Source organism: Mytilus californianus, unplaced genomic scaffold (assembly GCF_021869535.1).
Source record: "Mytilus californianus isolate M0D057914Y unplaced genomic scaffold, xbMytCali1.0.p SCAF_2, whole genome shotgun sequence".
In the NCBI taxonomy this organism is placed as follows: domain Eukaryota; kingdom Metazoa; phylum Mollusca; class Bivalvia; order Mytilida; family Mytilidae; genus Mytilus; species Mytilus californianus.
In genome coordinates this window covers 139,634,676-139,643,772 of record NW_026262668.1, presented here as the reverse complement: position 1 = coordinate 139,643,772, position 9,097 = coordinate 139,634,676, and the positions used below count along the sequence as shown (strand labels likewise).

The 9,097-nt window shown below is 29.7% G+C and overlaps 2 protein-coding genes across 2 annotated transcripts in view; both read right to left on the bottom strand.

The window, feature by feature from the left end:
* The window catches only part of LOC127731244 (tropomyosin alpha-4 chain-like), a 92,606-nt gene that overhangs the window by 6,203 nt on the left and 77,306 nt on the right, over positions 1-9,097 (bottom strand). The window lies entirely within an intron of this gene.
* LOC127731245 (restin homolog) overlaps positions 1-9,097 on the bottom strand; it is a 62,173-nt gene that overhangs the window by 41,190 nt on the left and 11,886 nt on the right. The window lies entirely within an intron of this gene.

Sequence of the window (9,097 nt, the reverse complement as noted above, 5' to 3'; positions counted from 1 at the left end):
AGTGTTTTATAGTAAAACTTTTTAGTGTTTTAACATATTCAACTTTTTTTTGTGAAATTCGAAGTATCATATGACTTTAAAATAACTCTTTCAAGTTTTATCTGTAGAGTTGTCAGCAGTCTTGAAATCGTACGTATTCACAGATGTAAAAACACCTTTAATGGCAATAAGGAACACTGATCCTATTGTACCTGCTGTAATGATAGGGTGTGTAAAATTATTTTTATCACTTATGGGAACAAACTGTGCGCCTCTCCTTGCCGACCTCTTTTTATTTTTATATGAGTCAGAGTTCCTTCAGACACCTGTCAAAAACAAGAAGATCAAAGACGCCAGATCATTTAATCTCACATTCAGATATATTGATGATGTTCTTCCATTAACAATCCAAATTTTTCTGATTGGGATCCATTAATATATTCCCCAGAACTAGAAATGAAAGAAACAACAGTCACGGATTCCTCTGCCTCAATTTTAGACTTATACCTCGAATTTGACATAAGCGGTCATCTCAGTACCAAAATCTATGACAAACGAGACAATTTTTTTTCTTTTTTTAATTTTTTTTTTTTCCCATCAATTGCATGTTACATTGTCTTCAACAAATCCAAGCTCCTTGTAAAGAATAAGTATAATTTACAATTCTATTATATTAATAATATATCAAATATCAACCTAATAAATGTTTTTTTTACATTAACTAAGAATCTAACTTCTTCTAACTTTTTTGTATAACACATTAGTTTTGTAAATTCTCTAATGAATAGACAAAATACATCAAGTCCCTTCATTTTCTGATCAGACACAGTAGAATTTATAAATTGAATATCCAATAAAAGTTATAATATAGTTCAAGCTAAAGTAATATTTATCTGATATTTTATAGCCAAAAAAAAAAAAGATCTTTTAATGTGATAGCTTTTTCTATATTTACTTTTTGCAATAAATTATGAATTTTTCTCCAAAAATTGTTTAAAAAGGAACATGATATGAAATAATGATGATAATCTTCTTCTGTAAAGCATTTGTTACATAAATCATTGTCTGTTACCTTCCATCTAAACAATAACTTTTTAGTAGGTAATATACTTTGTAAAAGTTTCCATCGATACATCTTCAATTTATTTTCTTCTAAATAGTAAAAAATAAAGCTGTACAATGATTTCAAATGAAATTCTGTTTGTAATGGTAATACATTTAACCATACATTTATACCAATCGGCTTCACAACTTTTTTCTTTACTAATCTGTTATATAATAACTTATTTGACAAAAAAGAAATGTCAAATATAATTACCACTTATTGACAAATATTGTCTTTTTACGTTGACTCTACTTCTCGTGGAAGTCTCTGATCTAAGACATTGACCACACAATCTTTTGGAGTTGCGTTTTTAAGGATTTTTAACTCAGCTATCCAGTTGGTTTTATTTTCTATTTTTTTGCAATTTTACATCTTTTGAAATTTCCCCATTTTCATCTAAAATATCGTTTATATAAATCAAATAACCGTTTATCCAATTTTTGAAACATAGACTTTTGTTATCAAATTTAATGTATTTATTTTCCCCAAATAATTTGTTTTCTAATTTCGTAAAAGGTTTTTGGTTTGTCTGTCTGTCCTCCTCCTACTTTCATCCAGCTTTTTAATACATTTTTAAAAAATTTTGGAATATTTGGTAAATATTGATCAACTTTATTATAATCCATATTCATACAAACTACTGGGCAATTTTTTTCCTAAGCCTTGTAAATATTTTAAAGGTATAAGTTGTCATCTAACAATATCTTTATTTAAGATTCTACCTATCCATGATGCTTTTAGTGATTCAAATTGACTTTCAATACAATCAAATTCAAACCCCCGTTTTCATAACTACCAATCATCGTATTTCTATTAACTTTATCTGGTTTGTCATTCCAGATAAATTTAAAACATTTTCTTTCTATTTCTTTTTTTATATTTTTCTGGAAATACACATGAGCTAGCTAAAAAGGTGAAGAGTGGTATAATCAAAGATTTGATGATCAAAATTTGTCCGAACATAGTGAGATTTCGCTTTTTCCAAAGAAAAAACAATTTGTCCATTTTCTCTTTTTAATTTTAAAAATATAATTTCTTACATTCTTCATTATCACGTCCAAAATAAATTCCTAGAGCTTTTACAGGTTTATCTGTCCAGTTAATATTTGCTATCTTGTCTTGACTGTTTTTGAGTTTTCCTATCCATATCCCTTCTGTTTTATTTTTATTTATAATTAATCCCGAATAAGATCCAAAGATTTCAATTTCATTCAATGCTAGTTCGATATCATTTTTATCATTAAAAAATAAGGTTGTGTCTTCAGCTAATTGACTTATATTAATACAATGTGTTTTCCTATCAAATTTTATCTAAACTCCTTTTATATCTTTGTTATTTCGAAGTCTCAGTGCCAATATGTCAACGGATATGACAAAAAGTAGAGCAGATAAAGTACACCCTTGCCTAATCCCTCTTGAATTTTAAAACATTTCTGAAATCCACCCATTATTAATAATACATGTTTGAATATCATTATACAAAGATTTAACCGAATTTATGAATGATTCTTTGAATCCAAAGTGATATAAAGTATCTAACATACATTTCCATTCAAGAGTGTCAAAGGCTTTTTGAAAATCGACAAAAACAATAGCCCCTTCTATATTATATATATCTGCATAATCTATAATATCTTGTATTTGTCTTAAATTGAATCCAATAAATCTATTTTTTATGTATCCAGATTGATCTGTGTTCATGAGTTTTGGTAGAACTTTTTTAAGTCGTTGAGCTAGTACATGGAAAAGAATTTTAAGATCTACGTTTAATAATGAAATTGATCTATAATTTTCTAATTTTAATGGGTCCCCCTTTTTAAATATTAACGACAAAACACTAGACCGTTGCGAGTAAGTCAATAAACTATCTTCATGACCCTTATTATATACTTTAACAAGTATATATTTAAGCTGCTCCCAAAACATTTTGTAAAATTCTACTGGTAGACCGTCAAGACCAAGAGACTTATTCAATTTCATGTTTTGTACTGCTTCGGAACATTCTTCAAGCGTAACTGAACCATCACACAATAGTTTTTCTTCATCATTTAATTTTTTTTCTAATTTTGTATTTTTAATGTATTCTTGAGATTATGTATCATTCGGATTTTGTGATGAAAATAATTTTCATAATAGTTTTTAATTTCAAGTAATATTTTGCTTTGATCTTTTAAAACATTGTTTGTTTCATCTAATTATTTATTTATCGATTTCTTAATTTGTCTTTGCTTTTCAAGTTCCAAAAATTACGCGTTATTTTTTTCTCCAAATTCAACCCATTTTTCTCTGGCTCTGATTTGTGCACCAATGGCTTTCTCGTCATAAATGTTATTCAGTTCTGATTCCAAATTTTTAATACGATCATTCAAACTAGAGTTACACAAATTTAATTGGTCTCTTTTAAACATCGTTTCTTGTAATTCTTTTTCTAAGGTGCGTGTGACTTCTCTTTTGGTTTTAGCTTTTGATTTACAATATTTTAAAGTACCTTCTTTAATTTTAAGTTTTAATATATACCGGAAAATCCGACAGTCTGTTTCTCTATTGTGGTATTGATTTAAAAAGTTAGTAATCAAATTGTTAATTAAACTTTGATAATCTTTATTTTTTAAGACAGAATTATTTAGTTTCCAAAATCCACGCCCTTTTTCCGATGCCCCCGTTTTAAATATTAAACAAACACTCAGATGATCAGTATACTGAATCGTTGCCGGTTTAATTTTGCATGTATCTATCTGAGGTCTAAAATTGCTACCAATAAGTATTAGATCTATTCTACTCGCCTGAGATTTATCTTTTCTCCTTCAAGTAAACTGTTGTACATTTTCATTCATAACTCGCCAAATATCAGTAAGATTATTTTCTTTTAATAACGATTTCAAGCTTGATACTGGTTGCTTGTTTTAGTGATTGTTGTTTGCACTAATTCTGTCAATATTTTTTAATGTTTCATTGAAATCTCCCCCAACTATTGGAATTCCAATTCCATTTTCTTTCATAAAGAGATCCACTTATTAAAAAAATGAGACGATTTTAATTTTGAAATTATCAATTTCCCCCACCTTAGTAGCAATATATCAATTTCATGTGCATATGGGATATCCATTTCCCAACTTATTCGGTATTCAAGAGCTTGCAGCTGCTAGCTGCTACTGAGACTTTGTAAAACGTCACTGGGTGCCAGTGTCTGAGCAGAAAGTTGATGAACCAGGGGTATGTCAAAGAACGTCTCGTCCTTTTTCTAAAAAAGTTCATCGGAAGATATCAAGACCTTGTTGATAAATATTCCGTCTCAACTTCACAAATAATACACGATGGTCTTGAAGTATAGATTCTAGGTACTGACGTTGTTTATCATCTTAATATCGTGTTATAGTATTCTTTTATTTGTCTTTGTAAATTATTATTTTTACTGTTTGGTCTATTTTTGGCTATATCCATTTGACGTGACTCGGTACTTATACATCTCGTCATTGTGGTATTGTACTATGATAAATTTTTGTATTCTTGTCTTTCGTTTTTGCTAATGTGCTTTGTCTAAATGCCTTTTTGTTTATCTTTGTTGACATATTTGGTTATCTTTATAGTGATTAAGATTATAACACAATATTGACTGTTGTACCCCTATTTTTGACATTTTTATCTATTATGCCTGTTTGTTTTGTTTTTTTGTTGGAATTTTATGCGACTGTCATACAAGTGAGAGGTTTAGGTTTAATTCACCATTTTCTACAGTACCAAGTCAGGATTATGACAGTTGTTATCCGTTCTTTTGATGTGCTTGAGCTTTTGATTTTGCCATTTGCTTAGGGACTTTCCATTTAGAATTTTCCTCGGAGTTCGGTATTTTTGTTATTTTACTTTTTAGTCGGATTTTTGTATCGATATCATCGATATATTAAAGATTCTTTGGTGAAATAATGATTAGTTCCTGAGGGTATATGGATGTATATTCCGACAGAATCACACACTGTTTATATCCAAAATCATTCATTAATCTTCTTTGATTATATATAAGGTTTAGAAAGTTTAATATAAACGATTTGTCGTTTTTTGATAGTTTTTATAGATTTCTGACTCAAAGGACTTGTAAGATATAAAAATAAGAAGATGTGGTATGATTGCCAACAAGACAACTCTTCACAAGAGACCAAATAACAAAAAGATTAACAACTATAGTCCACCGTTTATTTTTCATGTATCTTACGTCAACTGTCTTTTCATATATCTCCAATCGTAAAAGTACTTTTGAACTTTAAGAAGAGTAGTGTTTTGATATTTTAGAATTGTATAAAACATTCCAAAGAAACACAATAGTAATGTATAATACAAATTTTGAACCCAGTTGAACGAATATATTTAAATAACTAAAGTAAAACGTTACAAATATTAAAACGCCGAAAATCTAATTTGTTGTATAAATGAATCAACTACAATATCAAGTACTGTTTTCATTCTCATTATACGCTTTGGTGATGGGGGTATTAAGTCAAAGTTCTCACTTAGTTCTTTTAACGTTTCCAATATATATATATATTACCGCCTTAGTTCTGCGTAAAAGACATATGTTAAAACAGACTTTGCATTCGATTTCGATTGCAACATTGTACACAAAATACTGTCAGACAAGTTATACACAGTAAATGAAAATATCACTTACAAAATTGTTTGCGTCCAAAATACTTTTTTAAATTTATATCCTTCAGGAGCTAACGAACACAAACGTGTGAAAGCCATGCATATATAAGTTTATGAACACATGAATAGCTGAAAGACCGCAATAAAATAAAAAGCCAACTCCATCTAAGGTAAACCTCGCTTATAGGAGTTGGAACCTTAGTTTTCTTAATAATTTCTTAATTTTAACTGATTGTTCCACCATGTCCCCCTTTTAATATTATCAACGTTAATAAATTCTTAAAATCTCAACAAAGGATCAATACAAATATGAAAAAAAGAAAATTTACTAATCACATGTTTCACTCGAGTTCTTTGCCTTCCATTTTCATTTGCTGGTCACGGCTTTCCTGAAAATTATATAGATATAAGTCAGATTTGGTTTGCAATTTTATTTAATCTTTAAAATTTTTCTGTGTAAAGAAATAGTTTGGATTTTTAAAATTTTACATGCATGTCAATTTCATATGTTTGATTAAAGTTTGGATTCATATCACATCTGAGTTATCGGACTATACAAAATTGTTTTATGTAGACTAGAATGATATATACATGACCTTATTTGTTTTCTATTCGGTGATCAGAAACAGCAATTAGACAAAATTCAATAGAGATTCATATTGCAAAAAATAACCGAATTATCATTTATCAAATAATTGTTTAGTGGTTGCACTTTTTAACCACAATTGTTTCACAAACCACGCATCTTTTAGGGAGATATATAGTATTCATAGATATTTTGTTTTGTTTACGTACTGGTTCCCAAATATGATCTCTATGTTTCATCTCATAGAGACATTACTTTGGAATTTACCAGTATAAATACACATGGATAGCGGCGATATTGAATTCTGAGGAAGACCCAAAGTGTAAGGAGGGATAGTACAGAATTTTTGTATAAGTTTAAACAATTAGAAGTTCGGGGCTTATAAATGTTGAAAATATGCCGCATAACCCTATGTTTTGACCTTTAAATAAAATAGTAGTGCATATCAACTTTCCATTCTAGGATATATTTTTTTATGAAACTTCATAGTAAAAGTGGCACAGTTTTAGCCATAAAAGAAGTTCCTATGGAAAATTGCAATGTTTATATTTACAGAAGTGCAACCTATAACAATTCACTATTCAGTTTCAACCACGTGTTCTAGCAAATATATTGCGTTCAGAGAAAAACTAAGAAATAACACTCACGAAGGCCATTTGTTTTACTAAAAATTTTTCAATCTATACGATATTATTTAACCTTTTCAAAATATTTCTTTTACCGGTATGGATATCTGGTTTATAATTCGGTACGTCAAACGTACGTTTTATCTACATAAGACTCATCAATGACGCTTTGACAGTTACAAGGTCAAATGAAAAAAGGAATTATGAGAACATTATAAACTAAAATTTCCGAAAATATTTGACAAATACGGCTAAGATACTCCTTTTTCACTTTACTTAAAATTAAACTCATTTTGAAAACCCCTCTCAAATCTTAAAAAAAAAGTATTTGGTCTGATTTTCATCAGCCTAGTACAGTTTATAACTACAAGAAATAATACAGCGAGTTCTACTAGTAGATGATCGAACCTATGACTTTTTGAAGCGCTAGCTTTCAACCCGGTGTTATGGGGTTAATTTTTTTTATTTTTAGTTTTCTGTGTAAGGATTTGTGGGTTGATTATAGTTTGAATTTTTGCCCTTGCATTTTCTGTTTTTATTCAACGAATGGTTTTGATTTTCTTCATAACATTTTTTACCAAACTTTACGTGTTAGAGTGCAAACTTTATTTTAAAAAATCATATCAGCACATTCAAATCGTTCAATTTATTGAATAAAATGAAACGACATTAGTAGTCTAGTGTGCTCGTTCGACTCATCCCTCTACCAACCCAATCAAACCAAAGATTTGAATATTTGTATACGCTGCTTTTTTGCTAAGAATGAACTTCTATATAGCACGATTTTATCATTTTATAGTATTGTCTGAGTATGAAGGACATACTAACCTGCACCTGCGAATATTCCACTCCAGCCTCCTGTGCATCTTTTGAACTCATCATTGAAGGATCACGTGCTTTGTTAAGCAATATTTGGGCAGATTCAAGTCTTTTTCTTATGAATTCTGGTGGATCTATGAAAATGACAAATATGCGAATTTAAATTTCGTGGTTACCGCAGTTGTAATGATGCTGAGAGAAAAAAAAAACAATCTACCTCTGAACAAGTATATTTTAGAAAGTGGCTTAGTAATAATTAAAATAGGGATGTTCTTTCAGCTGACTTTTTATAATTCTAATGTTGTTCAGTTACATCACTTCCTACGATGAGGAAGAGTTCTAAGTCAGGAGTCTGAAATCTAGTGGTTGATGTACTTTCCGTCTGTTAAAGTTAGATAACTGTTGAAATTATTCGCTTTAATCAATTTTCATCGTTTTACATTTTGTAGTCTCGTGGTTTTTTCTTAGCTTACTGTGTGTTTCTTTTTTTACTTACCATGAATGCCGATATCGGTTACATTTAGTTGTATATACCATTGATCTTTCACTCATTCATTTAAAGTATAGAGACTATATTGAACGCATTTATCCCATCGAACATGAAATAAAGGCTACAACTGTCTTTTCCTGTTTCAGCATGCGTTGTCAGTTTATTTTCGACTTATTAGATTGCATATCCCTTTGGTATATTTCGTCTTTCTTATACAGTAAAGTCTGCCACATTTCTTGGCTTACATTTAGAAAACAACAACGAAGGTCGGTAAAGAACAAAACTTTACGACAAAAACGATGATTTCAGCTTTCCAATTGTGAACATCATTTCTATGCAGCAACATTCTAGAAGCGACTGCAAATGCAGTATTTATCTTCCAGTTGATACAAAATTCCACAGCTTGCATTTCCTATCATGATCCCATGGTTGCTGCTTAAAGGTAAATTCCAAAGGAGGGGATTCCTTAAAACTGACAAACTAAAACATATGACTTTGTCAACCAACGGATCGAATGGAAAACAACTGTCATATTCCTGACTTGGTATATGTACTTCCCGTAGAAAATAGTGGGTTGAACCTGGTTATATAGTTAGCTTAATCTCCTACTATGACAGTTGATAATAGTTTTATGTTTTTAACAAAATTGAGTGAGCAACCAAAACATACATAATTGGTAAATGTCAAAATAATATTAGGATCCAGCAGCCAAAACTGTGTAATTATACATCATGGACAAACAACACAACTGACTATAGAATTCAAACAAACAAACAAATAAATCTAACAAAGACGCCAACATAATAGTTTGTGTAGTTGAGAGTTCACACAGTATATAGTACACACATTATCGA